Source organism: Eptesicus fuscus, chromosome 11 (genome assembly GCF_027574615.1).
Source record: "Eptesicus fuscus isolate TK198812 chromosome 11, DD_ASM_mEF_20220401, whole genome shotgun sequence".
NCBI classification, from domain to species: Eukaryota; Metazoa; Chordata; class Mammalia; order Chiroptera; family Vespertilionidae; genus Eptesicus; species Eptesicus fuscus.
Window position 1 is genome coordinate 36,035,736 of NC_072483.1, and position 16,382 is coordinate 36,052,117.

Sequence of the window (16,382 nt, forward strand, 5' to 3'; positions counted from 1 at the left end):
CAGGCAGTGGACACGGCTGGTACCAAAACCCTACTTGTATTCCTGGTGAGTTTGATGGGCAGAAGAAGGTGAATAAACCTGGAACTTAGTGAGAGTGAGAGATGTCTGTACTAGTTTCCTGGGGCTGCTGTAACGAATTATCTAACCTTGGTGGCTTGAAACAGACAGACATTTATTCCCTCATAGTTCAGGAGGCCAGAGTTTCAAAATCAGGGTCACTGGCCAAAATCAAGGTGTTGCAAGTCTGTGTTCTCTTCTTAGGCTCTAGGGAAGAATCTGTTCCTTGCTTCTTCCAGCTGCTGGTGGCTTCCAGCACTTATTAGTTTATGGTTAATTATTGCAATCTCTGCCTCTATGGTCACAATGCCTTCTCTTCTGTGTGTCAAATCTCCCTTTGCCTCCTTTTATAATGATGTATGTGATTGCATTCAGTTTCCACCTTGGAAGTTTAGGATAATTTCTCCATCTCAAGATCCTTTTGTTTAATCACATTTGCAAAGGGTTTTTTATTTTTATTTTTGGTTACATAACATTCACAAGTTCTAGGGTTTAAGATGTGGATATCTTTTGAGTGGATATCTTTCAGTCTATACCACAATGTACAAGAGAATCTTTAAAAAGTAGGCAAGGGCCAGAAGAGCCTTTTTTTTTTTTCTTTTCTGTTTTCACATTTTTATTGGGGCCACAGGGAAGGGTACCTCCCTCCCTGTTAGTGGAGGTGTTCACAGTTTCTTCAGCCACTCCACGCTTGGGCCCCCTGGGTCCTGGGAATGGTTGGGCACATGGGGCATGCTCCCATCATCTCGGAGGGCCACTGGGTGGTTATAGGGTGTGATCCTGTTGATTATGGTCATGTGCTTGGTGTAGGGGCAGAAGGCAGGGAGAATTATAGTCCCGGCCATCTCGGTCCAGGCGGCCAATCCTATAGAGCTTTATAAGGCCGATTAAGGCACTTAGTTTTGTTCAACAGTTATATAAGCCATTGGATGATTATGTGCCAGTAAGTGAAATGTTGTGGTTTTGCTATAAAACAGTGTCCCTCTTAACTTCTCATAATGTCTCTCTAAAAAGAAAAATTAAATGGAAATTAATTAAAAAATTAAATTAATTGTACTCCTAGCAAGAGAGTACTAATTAAATATTAAGGAATAAGGTTTTGTTGGGTAGAGTTGAGCTTTGAAGAACAACAAATCATTGTTATATAAAATATCCCCCCTTCTCCAACCAGTTTTGTCCCCTTGTGGGTATTCCTGCCCCCATTCCGAATGCATGCTATCAAAGACTGCTCTGGTTGATAAAAGTGGACTGGATTAGGGTAGGTGAGGGAAGGAAGCTTGGAAATAGGATTTTAATTAAGAGTCTATTTTAATTGCCCAACTGAGGAATCACAGTTGTATGGACAAGCATTGTGTTAAAGATGGAAAGAAGTGAATGGATTTAGGATATGTTTTTGAGATAGAGTTGGTTGACTGATCTTATTGATAGATTAATTATATATAGCAAAGAAACAGGAATCTAGACAAAGGCTTACATTTGTTACTTGAGGAACTGGGCCATAAACTGAGAAAGGGAGAACTGGGAGAGAAGCAGGCTTGACAGAAGGCATAAAATTCTGTTTTGGGCTATGTTGAGGTTGAGGCACTTATTAGATATTTCTTTAGAGATGTCAGACAATTGGATAAATGGGGAATTTGGAGATTCTAAGTGGCATTTTGGCTGAAGATACAGAGTTAGGAATAATTTGATGTAGGTTGTATTTGATACCGGATGGCATTACCCATAGAGAATGTATCTATAGAGCCTGGGGCCATTAGGAGCACTGAATTATTTAGAAGAGAAAGAGGAGTTGCCAGTGGGATAGGAAGGAAATCAGAGAGTATGGTATCCCTCAAGTTGAGTTCAAATATTTTTAAAGAAGATGTATCAGTTATAGTTATTGCATTTGGTGAAATGAGGCCATTTGTGATTTTGACAATCTGACATACAGTTTAAGTAGAAGCTGGATGAAAGGTTATTGGATTGAGTTGTGGAAGTAGAGATAGTGCTTACAGACAACTTAAATAAATTTTGTTGTGAAGAGAATCAGAGAAATGGGAAAGTTCTTGGAAGAAGATTCTGGTTAAGGGAGTTTTTTTTTTTTTTTTTTTTCTTTAACCAGAGAGTAATAGAGTGAGCTTAAGTAGAGAAGAAATGATAGAATGATTAAGGAACAAGGAAAAACGAATGAAGACAGGAAAGAGTGATGGATAAATGTTGGAGTATAATTCCTAAAGGGCCAGGAAGTGAGGAGATCTACGGTACAAATGAAGAGGTTGGTGGTTACTAGGAATAGGGACATTTCAGTCATAGTAAAAAGGACCGCAGAGCCCAGCCGGTGTGACTCAATCGTTGAGTGTCGACCAGGAGGTCACAGTTTGATTCCAGTCAGGGCACATGCCCAGGTTGCGGGCTTGATTCTTATTGGAGGTCGGTGCTGGAGGCAGCCGATTGAAGATTCTCTCTCATCATTGGTGTTTCTATCTCTCTCTCCCACTTCCTTCCTCTCTGAAATCAATAAAAATATATTAAAAAAAAAAAAAAAAGGATTGCAGAGACAATGGGTAGAAGCTGAAAGGTCATGGATTGAGTTGTGGGAAAATGGAGTTCTTACCTGATTGCTTCTTCTTTCCCAAGGAAGTATGATAATATTGGGGTGGGGAGCAGTGAAACAGGTTTGGGGAAAAAGATTTGCAATAGCTACTTGGAAACATCTCCAGGAAGTGCCCATTACAGATTTGCAGCCATGAATTTAAATTGAGGCTAGCTGTGGTTGTGTGTTTTCCTCCGGGCATTTCTTCAGCTTTGTAGGTGGAGGCTTGGAACAGGTCAATGGTTGGGTGCAATTTGTGGATGAGCCAGGTAATTGAGAAGCAGGAAGAGAGGTCTAAGGGACTTAAGGGTGCTTACAAAGGAGAGGTGACAATGATGGACCTTGACTCTAAACTTGGAAGACATGAAAGTGAGAGTGTAACTAATAGTGGAAGAAATTGTAGGGTCAATGGATTGGAAAGCCAGATACTGCCAAGAAGATGCTGGAATAGAAAGAAATAGCAGAATAGATGATCTGGAAAAAGAAAAGGTGGTGCTCACATTGTGGGATGCTTGAAGTCTCAGAACTGGTGCAAGGAATCAAGATGCCAAATCAGAGGCTATAAGAATGAGAGTGGGTGGCCGAGGCTGGGTCCAAGAGAAGATCACCAGAGGTGAGATGGTGTAGGATTTGGAGGCTCCATGGAAATGTAGAAGATGGCTAGAGTGAAGTGCAATGTGATTCTGTCTGATCCTACCAGGAAAGTTTGGAAAGGGAAACGGCCAGGTGCTCGTCATCAGTGAATGAGGGCAAACAGTAGTATATGCGTAGATGACAACAAGAAGGGATAATGGGTGGTCAAGTCCAGTGACATGAACTTCAAAACAGGTACGACTTTTGAAAGAGGATAGAGGAGAAATTGGAAGGTGAAAGGTGAGACAATCCATTTCCAGGCTGGGGGATTTTTAGGATAGGAGCTGGAGTTTTTCTCAAAGTATTTACAGCTTAAGTGGAATGGGAATCACAGAAGCAAGCTTTTGGTCTGCAGTAGGATCCGGGGTACCTTTTGTGAAGCTAGGCATTAATTCTTTAATCACTTTATCATAGGAAGGTCCCAGGCAAGGATCTACTTACCATCTGGTTCAAAGACGTTTGGTATTTTAGCAACTGGTACAGCCATCCCTATTTACATTGGTTGAACACTAGGCTTACATCTGAGTGTATAATCAACCTCCCCTTGATGGAATAATGGAAAAACAGTGTTAATAAGCTTTAGCCTTAAAATTCAGGTTAAACCTTGCTTTCTCCATGTTTCTGGGTTTTACCTGGTGGAAGGAACATTCAGAGAAGAGAATATTATGGAGTTTGTAGAGGGTAGACAGTGAGTTTCAGATGACAGAAGGGGCAGGGGGAGGGCTGAGAAGGTGAAAAGTGGGGCAGATTGTTTCTGGTGAAGACTGAGGTAACGAGGGTTGTGAGGCATGCTGGACTTGGTCCTGAGATGTCTTGGAGGAAGCTGGGTGAAGACCTTGTGGCAGCTCCTTTTGACTTGGTGGCCAAGGATGAGCAAAAGGCTCCTCAGCGTTTCCATAGCCTTAGGCATCTCCTGGTGGCCTAATGGTCAATTGGAAGATAAAGGCCTCCTTGGGCACCACTCTCAAGTGGCAGGAGACTGAAGTCTCTAAGGGCCTCTTCCTAGCCAACATGGTGGTGTGGTCCCTGGGGGAGGTGCTTTCCCCTATTTGGCAGAAACTAAGGAGTGCTGCTTCTGGAGGCAGTGATCACAGCAACCTTCCCTCCAAATGGATCTAGACTACTGTGCTCTGCACCCCCCTGTCACTGTCAAAGGCTTAAGTATATACCCTTAGGAGTTTATGTGTAGATGTTTACACCCAGTCTCCTGATTTCCCTGCTCCCAGACTCATTTCCTTTTAGTTTATCTCCCAGCACTGCTTCAAGGAACAGGGAATGGGATAATGGTCTTTTAAATTCAAATGTGATTCTGTCTGATCCTACAGGGGGAATGTTGTAAGGATTAAGATAATGTGTATAAACTGATTAGCACAGTCCTTATAACACAGTATGTAACCAGCAAATATACCTAAAGGCCTTCCTTGCCAATTCATTGCCTACTGGACAAAGGCCAACGTCCTCTGAATGGCGTATAAGATCTCCAGAGATGTAGCCCTGCTGCCTGGTCAGTCTCCGCCCCTCCTTCCCCACGTATGACTATTGCACAGCCTCCTGTGTTCCAGGCATCACACCCTCTTGTTCTGGAAAATGAAATATTCATTCACGCTGTCATGCCTTTGCTCATGTTCACCCTGCACCTGGTCAACCTTCAACATTTGAGCTGATTATTGCTTTCTCTACAAACCTGTCCTGATGATGTTTCCTATCTCCCTTTTCCCCCAGGGTAATTACTCCCTTAGCCCCTTTTCCAAACCTTATTTGTATCACTTGTATTTGTTTTAGAATCTTCTCTAACCTATGAATTTCTTAAAGCCAGAAATTATGAATTATTCATCTTTGTTTACTCACAGGCTACCACACTAGGTGCCTGATGAATATTTGTTGAATAAATGAAAATTCAATACATATTTGAGTTTACAAATTATATTTTGTTTATTCTTTTTTTTGTTACTTCAACAGTGGAGGTAAAATTTCTGGTAAAGGAGAAGAAGAATGAGTGGCCATGAGTTAGGATGGGAGGTGTACTTAATCCTGTTATTTTTCTTTTACTGATGACTTTTATTTACTTGAGTTATGTAGTGGTTTTGCTCACAGTTGTTATTGTTTTATTCTGAATTGGAATCATGAACTTAAAACAATTTTTACATTAAAACATAATTGGCATACAACATTACATTAGTTTCAGGCTTACAACATAGTGATTCGACATGTATCTTGTGAAGTGGTCACCATACTAAGTCTAGTAACCACCTGTTGCCGTGTACTTGCTACAATATTTGCTGTGCTGTAAGATCCCTGCCAAAGAGTTTACTGCTGATTTGTCTTCTAGGAATTAAGTGGTTTCACGCCTTACATATATGTCTTTGATCCATTTTGAATATATATTTGATATGGTGGAAGAGAGTGGTCCAGTTTAATTATTTTGCATTTATCTGACCAGTTTCTCCAACACCACTTACTAAAGAGTATGTTCTTGCTCCTTTGTCATAGAGTACTTGACTAAATAAGCAAAGGTTTATTTTTGGGCTCTCTGTTCTGTTCCATTGATCTATGAGTCTGTTTTTGTGCCAGTACCATACTGTTTGGATTACTATAGCTTTGTAATATAGTTTGACATCAGGGAGTGTGATACCTTCAACTCTGTTCTTCTTTCTCAAGATTGCTTTGGCTATGCAGAGTCTTTTGTGGTTCCATATACATTTTAGGATTATTTGTGCTAATTCTTAGAATAATGCCATTGGTATTTTGGTAGGGATTGCCTGAATATGGAGGTTGCTTTGGGTAGTATGGACATTTTAATGATATTAAGCTGCCCAACCCATGGGCATGGTATTTCCTTCCTTTTGTTTGTGTCCTCTTCAGTTCCTTTCACCAATGTCTTATACTTTTCACAGTATAGGTTTTTCACTTCCTGTAATAATTAGCTTTCTAAGTTTCACACCCTACATCAAACAAATGTAGTTTTCTCATGGTGTTTAAGTATGATGACCAGGCAGTTTCCAGTGCCTTCTTAACAATTGCTGGATTATTATGGGGAACCTTTTGGAACCTTGGTTAAAATATCCAATTTCTTTTAGCTTTCTTCATATCTTGGGTTTCTTGATCCTACATGAACTGGTTAATTATACATAACAAAGAATTGAGGTCATGTAAATCAGACATCAGCAATAAGAACCTAGTAAGAGAAGAATGGAAAGGGCACGTGTGAAATGAGGTAGCAGGAGTGAGTAACTTCTTAGTGCAGATGGATGGGGAATGATGGATGTTAAGGGGAGAGCAAGGGTATGTTGAGGGGAGGTGGAGGAGTCTGGGAATGGAAGGGATTCTATGGGTATGGGTAAAGGCGGTTTGGGGAACACAGTACACTATTTGGCAGAGGTTTATTTTATTTTTTTAAATATATTTTTATTGATTTCAGAGAGGAAGGGAGAGGGAGAGAGAGATAGAAACATCAATGATGAAAGAGAATCATTGATTGGCTGCCTCCTGCACGCCCCCCCACAGGGGGATCGAGCCCACAACCCGGGCATGTGCCCTTGACTGGAATCGAACCCGGGACCTTGAGTCCTCAGATTGACGCTCCATCCACTGAGCCAAACCAGCTAGGGCTGGCAGAGGTTTACATGAACTGAGTGAGTGATCAGACAAGACCCATTTTGACACTTCAGATGGGGTCATTGACTCTGGTTCCCAGGTTCTTGCTATCAGGGTAACCAAAGTCAAGTTATATGTTTTTTACATCTGACATCAAGATATTATAATATAAAGGACACATGTAAAGAAATATATTTTTTGTTAAAAATATATTTTATTGATTTTTTACAGAGAGGAAGGGAGAGGGATAGAGAGCTAGAAACATTGATGAGAGAGAATCATCGACCAGCTGCCTCCTGCACAACCCCCACTGGGGATATTCCCGCAACCAAGGTACATGCCCTTGACCGGAATCGAACCTGGGACCCTTTAGTCTGCAGGCTGACACTCTATCCACTGAGCCAAACCAGCCAGGATGAAATATCTTGATTTGTTTAAAAATACCAAGTCAGAGCTGATTGTCTTGACATTTTTGTTTTACATTAGTATGTTCTTTATGGTAAATGGTGTCCAGGGTTTATGGTTGAGCCAGAAAGCAATTCCTCACCTTCTTTGAACTAAAAATAAATTCCAAGAAATATTCTGAATAGAGGGGAAAAACACACACTCTTGTGGGTCAAAGTTGTCCCAGTGACTTGGGTTAACTCAGGCCACTAACCTTTGCTCAAGCCTCTTCTGGGGAATGTTTTAAACCCATCAACTGAACTGCTCAAGACTGATTAGATAGACGCATGAACGCTAGGCTCCCTGTGAGCAGCGCTTGACCTCACCTGAAAGAGAGCCTGCTGCCTCCTGACCTCTGTAACAGGTAACCTGTGGCCTGGAGTTAAATCTGTGTTAGATGTTGGGCTTTACAATTTTTTTTTGTTTTTAGAACAAATAACAGTATCCATTCTGTTTGAGAGAATGTTTATTTTGGAGAGCGATGCTAGAGAAATGACGGAAGACGCCTGCCTACTGTTTTTTCAGGGAAGTGGTGGGATTTATTTCCCAACCCGTGAGTCTTAAGTGCCTTTGCTTGGTCTGAGACAAGCTCCCCGTGAGCTGAAGCAGCGTTATTATGGCCCTGTGTAGATTGGCTGCTTTTGTTCTCGCCTCTGACCTCTTTTCTCTAACACTCCAATTCAGCAATGCAAATGTGGGAGCCCCGTTGTAGGTGCTGAGTAATGGGAGTTGTTGATGGCAGGTGCATTTTTACACCTTATTATGTGATCTCAAATTCTCAGTATAACTTGTGAAATAGATGGGATTTTATGGATGAGAAGACTAAAGCTCATAGTCACCCAGCTAGTAAGTGGCTAAGTTGGAATTCAACCCAGGGCTGCCTGTCTTTGATGGCCCCTACACTGACTGCCTCCTGCCGAGAATGTTCTCTAGCTGTGCCTCCTGCAGAGAATGTTCTGTAGCTGTGTTCCTGCGTGAGAGCCCTGAATTGTCACAGGGTGGGGAGACAGAAGGAATGTTGGCCCCATCTAGGATGGCCTGTCCTTTTCGTATTGGCACAGTGGATAGGTGACCCCCCCGCCCCCCGCCGGCTGTGTTGTTGGCTGAAGAGTTAACCTTGGGGAACACCAAATTCTAGTAAGTTCCATCAGCTTTGCAGTCACTGATTTTATTAGTTGTTGGGATTTTTGATGTTGTGTTAAACTTTAAACCCTTCACTGGATGTAATATAAAATAACAAATTTCAGGACTAGTTTATATGTAGTTTAACTTGGTTTAAATAGTTATTGGGTTGGTGCTCAAGGCAAATTCATTCTAGTTAGTGTAGCGACTGTTCTTCAGAATACGGTAGATAATTTTGTGACATTTTCCAGTTCTTGCTCCAAGATTCCTAATAAATTATAAAGGCAAACAATTCTTTTCTTTTCTCTGTATAGATCTTTTACTTTAGTTCATTAAAGATGAGAAAAGTTGTATAACAGGAAGATCACTCAAGTAATGGTCAGATGATATGGGATTTAGTCAAATGTCAGCTATCTGCAGGGTGCTCTTGAGAATTTTTACTTTTTTTCACTTCTCCCTGCTCTCCCCCCTCCCACCCCCCCTAGCCCCCACACTGGACTTGTTTTTATTACAAGAATAATTCACGTTCACTTTAGAAATTTTAAAAAAGGATTCATACAAGGAAGAAAATAAAAATGACTTAAAACCCTACCATTCAAAGATGAAATGGATTTTAAACATTTTGGGTATAACCTTCTAGCTTTCATGTGTATGTATGTGTGTATGGGTGTGTGTGTATGCACATATACTTAAAAGAAATACACACACACAGAAACTGATTTATGTACTTTTTTTCTCTTCATAGTTAATTTTCTACTTGCCCATCATCTCATCTATATCCAGAGTGTAATTAATACGGAATGAATTAATTCCTAAGCTATAAAGAAATTCTAGAATGTTTAACTTACTTAAGGCTGTCTGCTTACTTGTAGATCTTCCTTCACTTTATCATAATTATTACCAGTTTACAACTGTTGCTTTTTCAAGTCAGTGTGGGGTAAGAGATGCTGATGGCAAACATTTTGGTGGTGAGTTTGGAAAACAGGAACAATGGTCAGAGACCCTGGAGAGCAAAAGGCCAGGGGTATGGGATCTAGAAGTGGCATGACAAAGCTAAAGTACTGATGATCTCAATCTTTTATATGAGGAGACTGAAGTCCAGAGAAGTCTGGCTTTGTGCAGGCCGAGATTGCCCTAGATAGGGTGGAGTATCAAATACAGACTGAAAAAAACCATGTTGCTGGCAGCCGCCAAACTAATGACCCAGGAAGTAGGTACAAGTGCACTGGGTGAGGTCTGGCCTGAAGGTCACTGGATTGATATTGGAGTCTGGAGTTTTGGCAGGAGTTCTATTAGAAATTTCATTTTGTGAGTCACTTGCCTCCTGAGTGCCTCATGGTAAGAACACAGACTCCAACTATGGGCTCAATTTCTTGGGTTAACTTTGGGTGTCATTAAACATTATCTTGAAATTTATGGTTGAGGAGAGGCTGTTGAGTATAAATTGCTAACGTGCTCTGCTGATTTCCATCAGCTATGTGATTTGACTGACAACAGTGTGAGCCTAGCCCACTGGGGTCTGGTGAATTACATCTGCTGAGCCAGAGTGTTTCTTGAGCTGGAATTGAAATGCATGGCCCTTTAGTTTCCATGTGATGCCAACACTCAGGCAATTGACTTTTGCTCTTCAGTCTCCAACAGGGGAAAGATTATGAAATAAAATGGGGAGAGGCCAAGCATACTGAAGATTCAAACCCATAAATATAAATAACTGCAATTAATCATTTGCAGTCTCTCTTGTCTATTAAATCTATACTCAGTGGGTCAGTAAGTTGCTCTTCAGCTCTCAGTCTGTGGTTGGTGGGGAATGTTCCGGGAGCAACAGCTTGTTGAGATGTGACCCAGGGTTCTTTTCCAAGATGAGTCCAAAATCAGTTCAAGCTATAATGAGTTGTGGGGGGAAAATTCACTTGCAAACAACCCCAGCCCAAGGGGGAACAGAAATAGAAAGAAGACTTCTGCTGTTGGCATTTGAGAGGCTCTCTCAGTTGACACTTACTCTTCCTTGCTACCAGCTTGTTAGGCTGAATAAGATAAAACAGTCTTTCAAGTGTGTAAGCTCAGTGGATATTATATTCAAGATTATCCCTGAGGTATTTATTTTTCTATTATGGAATCCTGTTTTTGATTGTGGCTTATATTTTGACTATTTTGTCATGCGATTTGTTAACTCTTTCTCTCTCCTTGGTATGTCCTTTTTTCTTGCTTTCCTCTACACGCTATGAACATGGCCAGTGGTGTTCTTAAGTAAAAAATTACTGTTTTTACTCTTAATACCTCAAAAGGTAATAAGGGGTGATCCTCCCTCCCCATCTCCCTCTTTCTCTTCCTCCCTTTCTTCCTTTTCTTCCTTCCTACAAATTTCACCTTATCATTGCATTGATTAAGACCATCCATTGATTTAAAAAAATATATATATATTTTATTGATTTTTTACAGAGAGGTAGGGAAAGAGATAGAGAGTTAGAACATCGATCAGCCGCCTCCTGCACACCTACTACTGGGGATGTGCCCACAACCAAGGTACATGCCCTTGACCGGAATCGAACCTGGAACCTTTTAGTTCGCAGGCAGATGCTCTATCCACTGAGCCAAACCAGTTAGGGCCATCCATTGATTTTATATCTGTCTTTTCAGAATAAGCGCCTTACAAGGAAGAAGTCATATGTGGCTCAGCACCTGTCTTGCTCTCTGACCTCTTCTGTAACCCGTTGCTTCTATCATTCATTGGGCTGCAGCCAGAGTGGCTTTCAGTGTCCATAGAGGCCAAGTTTGCACACCTGTTCCTCCTTGTGCACGGCCCTTCTCTCAGATCTCTGGGTGGCTGGCTCTTCCTCCTCAATTACATTTTTGCCAAATCACCTTCATGAACATTCTATCTAAAGTGGATCCCCGCTAACCCCAGCCAATCTCTAACCTAATATTCCATCTTGTTTTCTTCATAGCACTTGTCAGTTTCAAAGTACTCAATTTGAAAATTGGTCTAACTGTTTAATTTTTGTTTTCCCCAATCTGTGAGAGCAGAGAGATTGCCAGTCCCTAGAGCAGTGCTGAGGACACAGCAAGGCATTCAGTACTAGGAAATCCCAGTTGAATGTATGTTGCAGGACTGAATGTTTCTCCTTTCATTTTCCTTACTTGCGTAGGTCCTTCAGTGAAACTTTCCTGAGTACTCAAACTCTTGCTTTTGTTATTTTCTTAAAGTGCACCATTGTTATCTTTCCCTCACCAACTATAAGTGTGTTTTTCATAAGCCAGCTTTTGACAAGGCATATTGTAGATTTTTAGGAGTGGCAGATAGATGATTTTTTTGGCTAATTTATCGGTAAACTCTTCTTTAAATCCATGATAGCACAGAAAAATTGTTCTAATTATTTCTTGAGCAGAAGCAAACAGCTTTGCCGCATTTTTTTCCCCAAGAGATGAAAAAAAAGATGAAATTCTTATTTCAATTCTGTTCAGATGAGACAGAATTGAAATAAGAATTTTCTTTTTCTAATCTTGGACTGTGTGCTTGTGTCTGGTTTGAAGTTCTTAATCTACATACTCTTATGAAGTTGGTGGTGTTTTTTTTCATCCATATTGTGTACAGCAAACTTCCAGGTAAACTCTTCTGACCTAGAACTCAGGAAGGAAGGGAGCAAAGACCTTTGAATAGATAGAGCCAGACTGTTGAAAATCCAAATGCTAAAATGCTTTTAAGTTGTTCCTTCTGCCTTGCTTAGAATTATTTATTTGTATTTTAAACACAGTTTTAGCTAACTTGGCTCTCATTTTTTCTGACCACAGTGGTAACAAGTTAGAAGTGAGCTGGAGAGCTCCAAGATCAAAAGGGAAAATTACCAGCAGCCCGACAGTTTGGAAGAAACAGGAAAATTTTGTAAAGCAGACAGAAGAAGAATTCAAGTGGAACAGGCTGTTGGTTGGGGCCCCTTAGTAAAGGGGCTGATACTGTTGTCCCTGGTGCTTTTCCTGAGGGCATGGCCCTTTGATAGCATAGTTTGATGTTCATATGGATGGCTCTAAGTCATCAGTAATTGACTTCATGGGCAATATCCTTTATTTAAGAAGAAGACTATAACTTGTATTTTTTTAAAATTTAAGTTCTTTATTGTTTAATGTATTACATTAGTCTCCTTTCCCCCCATTGATCTCTCCCCAGCCACCCCAATCACCAGCACATCCCTCACCGCCCCCAACCCCCGTCTGTGTCCATTGGTTATCCTATCTAATAAAAGAGCAATATGCAAATTGACCATCACACCAAGACACAAAATGGCCACCTTGATGTGGTAAAAGATGGCTGCCCCCATGTGGACACAAGATGGCCTGCAGGGGAAGGCAGTTGTGGGAAGTTAGGGGTGACTAGGCCAGCAGAGGAGGGCAGTTGGGAGGGACCAGGCCTGCAGGGGAGGGCAGTTGGTGGGGGACAAGGCCTGCAGGGGATGGCAGTTGGGGAGGACCAGGCCTGCAGGGGAGGGCAGTTGGTGGAGGACCAGGCCTGCAAGGGAGGGCAGTTGGTGGGGACCAGGCCTGCAGGGGATGGCAGATGGGGGGGACCAGGCCTGCAGGGGAGGGCAGTTGGGGGGACCAGGCCTGCAAGGGAGGGCAGTTGGGAGCTAGCAGTCCTGGATTGTGAGAGGGATGTCCGACCACCCGTTTAAGGGGTCCCAGATTGGAGAGGGTGCAGGCTGGGCTGAGGGACACCCCCGGCCCCTGCGCACGAATTTTGTGCACCGGGCCTCTAGTGCTCATATATAACTAGTATTTTAGAGATATTTGAATTCAAAAAGTTTAGACATAAAAACACACACCTGTAAACTTCATTCAAATGTAAACTCTTGCAGGGCAGGAGTTTTGTATATTTGTTCTCAGTTGTACGTTCAGTGCCTAGCACATGTTAGATGATCTGTTAATAATTACTGAATGAAAGAATGAACTCAGGACTTATTACCCAATACAGCTAAATAAATAGGGCATTAAGATGGTATCACCTTTAATGGTTAAGGTTTTGTTTTGTGGTGTGTTTTTTTTTTTTTCATGTACCTATTGAATGAAGTAAATAATGAAATAATATGAATTTAAAGTTAAAATATCTCTGGACATTTTCAGAGATACTTTATTTATAGGTGGCATGAGGAACCACACATTCAAATGATTTGCCTGAAATCACAAAGCAAGCTGATGGTAGAAACAGCATTACAAGGCAAGTTTCCTTAATCTCACCTTGCTGGTGCTTTTTTAAAATCTTGTTTTGAGAATAAGAATAACATAGAGTCGGGGTTTTTTTTTCTCCTTTTTTCTTTTTTTAGCAATAGTGGCTCTAGAGAAAATATTGAGTAGAATCCTTTATCTTCTCATGTTTATGCTATTTAACTTTTTTTTTTTTTTTTGAAAAGCACTGAAGTCTTTATTGGGACATCCAAGCTATCAGCCAGGATGCTATGCCCTAAAGATGCATCTTGGAGTCAAAAAGCAAACAATGATAAAGACCATTTCCCCACGTTCAGAAACTCCAAACATAGCCACTCTTATTTGGTGTTCTCTCTTAGCAACTCACCCTGCTTCCTGTAGCTGCTGCTCTGTTGGCTATATTGACTTGGAGCCTGGCTGTAGGATCCAGTTTGTGTGTGTGTGTGTGTGTGTGTGTGTGTGTGTGTGTGTGTGGGCGGGGGTAACTAGTGGGCGGCTGCTGCCCATAGCTGCTTTGTTTTTGTTGACCATAGCTACTCTGCTGTCCATAGCTGCTCGGCTGCCCATAGGTGTTCTGCTGAGAGTAACTGCTCTGATCATAACTAGTCGGCTTTGTAGAGGAATAGCTGGTAGGAGGATAGGATGGTGGTGCCGTGACTGGCTGCATGGGGTAGCTCCCAGGTACCTGGGGATAACTGTAGTTACTCTGTCCATATCCCAGGTTGGGCTGGTTGTAGCCCCCCGTGCTGGATTGAGGTTGACTGGTCTCAGCGGGTTTGTTACCATCCTGTGGTCTTGCAGGTGCAGTGGTTGCCGGCTGTTGCCCATAGGCTGGGAAGCAGGCTGAGTGCCATACACAGACTGAGCTGCATAGGAGGCCTGGGTGATAGTGACCGTAGCAGTGGTGGTATCCTAAGCACCAGTGCCATACCCATGGACAGGCTGACTGTAGGCCTGGGGGCAGCTGGAGTAGTATAACCTGTGGGAGGCTGTCCATAAGAAGTTGCATAGGCTGTCTGCCCATAGGTAGCAGTGGTCTGAGCCTGGGTATAGCTGACATCAGTGGTCTGTCCATAGGTTCCATAACTTTGCTGCCCATATGCCTGTGTGGTCTGTGCGTATTCTTGAGTGGGCTGGGCGGTGTAAGCGCTGTAGCCCTGCTGGGCTGCAGCTTGGCTGTAGGTACTGTAATCCGTGAACACCATTTTCTCTCCTTCCTTCTCGTTCTCTCAACGTCCATCTCCCTCTCCCTTTCTCCCTAGGCGCCGCCTAACATTTTTTTTTTCCTTATTGTTTTTTAGAGGGGGTGGGAGAGAGAGCAAGTGTGAGAGAGAGAAAGAGAAGAGAGAGAGAGGGAGAGGGAAAATATTGATGTGAGAAACATCAATTGGTTGCCTCCTATATGCACCCCGACCTGGGATTGAACCCGCAACCAAGGATGTACCCTGACTGGGAATTGAATCTGCAGTCTTTTGGTGTATGGGTCAACACTCCAACCAACCAAGCCACCCGGGTATGCTATTTACATTTTAGAATGTCAAATGCGAGGGTATTAGCTGTGTAATGTTGGTACACAGCTGCCTCATGCACAGTGACTAGACTTGTTAAGAGTCTAGGACTTGAATGCTTTCCACTTAGGGTGTGTGCCAGTCCTTTTCAAGAAGAAAAGAAAAATCTAAAGGGAGAGGCTTGAAGAGGATGCCTTGTTCAAGTGGGGAAAATAAGATCTTATGACCAAGTTTGTTTTAGCCAAGATGACTAAGGAGGTGGAGATACAGCTTTGCATAGTATTTTTGCATAGGTGAAGGAAGATCTATTTTTTCTTTCCCATTTTGGAGGATGAGGGGATGGAGCATTTACAATATGTTGTATGATTTTTATTCCATACTTTGGAGTGAAATTGTTGTTAGAATCTGTCTCTTTTGTTGCCTGATTCTTATTTCCTTAAGGGTCAGTCATTTTTTAGGGAGTATAATTGCTAAGCTAAAAATACAATACACGATTATTTTAATGCTAGTACGTTTTAGACTTACTTTGCGTGATGCTTTATGTGTGTAATTTGGCCCTTTGTTGTGAGTTACATCTATACATGCAGCAGGTTATTAGTTAGATGTGTAGGGCAGTGAATTTTATTTTATTTTTGCTAATCCTCATCCAAGGATATTTTCCCATTGATTTTTAGAGAAGAGTGGAAGGGAAGGGGGATGGGGGAGAGAGAGAAACGGCCATGTGAGAGAGACATATCGATTGGTTGCCTTCTGCACCAGCCCTGAGCTCTGAATGGGTCCTGGGATTAAGCCTGCATGTGCCCTTGACTGGAATTGAACCTGGGATCTATCAATCCATGGGCAGATATATATAATTTTTGATTTCAGAAAGGAAAGGAGAGGAAGAGAGAGAAACATCAATGATGAGAGAGAATCATTGATGGGCTGCCTTCTGCACGCCCCCTACTGGGGATTGAGCCCGCAACCCTGGCATGTGCCCTTGACTGGAATCAAACCTGGGACCCTTCAGTCCTCAGGCCAATGTTCTATCCACTGAACCAAACCCGCCAGGGCGAGGAGTGAATTTTAAATGTAAATTTCAGCAGGCTACAGAGGGGAAAAAAGCTACAGGATGTAAACTGTGGTTAGCTTTATTTCCTGAAGATATTCTCAAGCTGAAGGAAGTAGAACAATGTTCTCCCATTCCAGCATACTTCTTGGTCTCTGTTATAACTCTCAGCCATGGTGTGTGCATTAATAGAGTTGTAATAGAGCTGTGA

At 42.0% G+C, this 16,382-nt stretch overlaps 1 protein-coding gene and 1 pseudogene across 2 annotated transcripts in view; one reads left to right on the forward strand and one right to left on the reverse strand.

Moving 5' to 3' along the window:
• GPD2 (glycerol-3-phosphate dehydrogenase 2) overlaps positions 1 to 16,382 on the forward strand; it is a 139,981-nt gene that overhangs the window by 11,127 nt on the left and 112,472 nt on the right. The gene's annotated exons all lie outside the window — the stretch shown is intronic.
• On the reverse strand, positions 723 to 14,853 carry LOC103283518 (RNA-binding protein EWS-like; annotated as a pseudogene).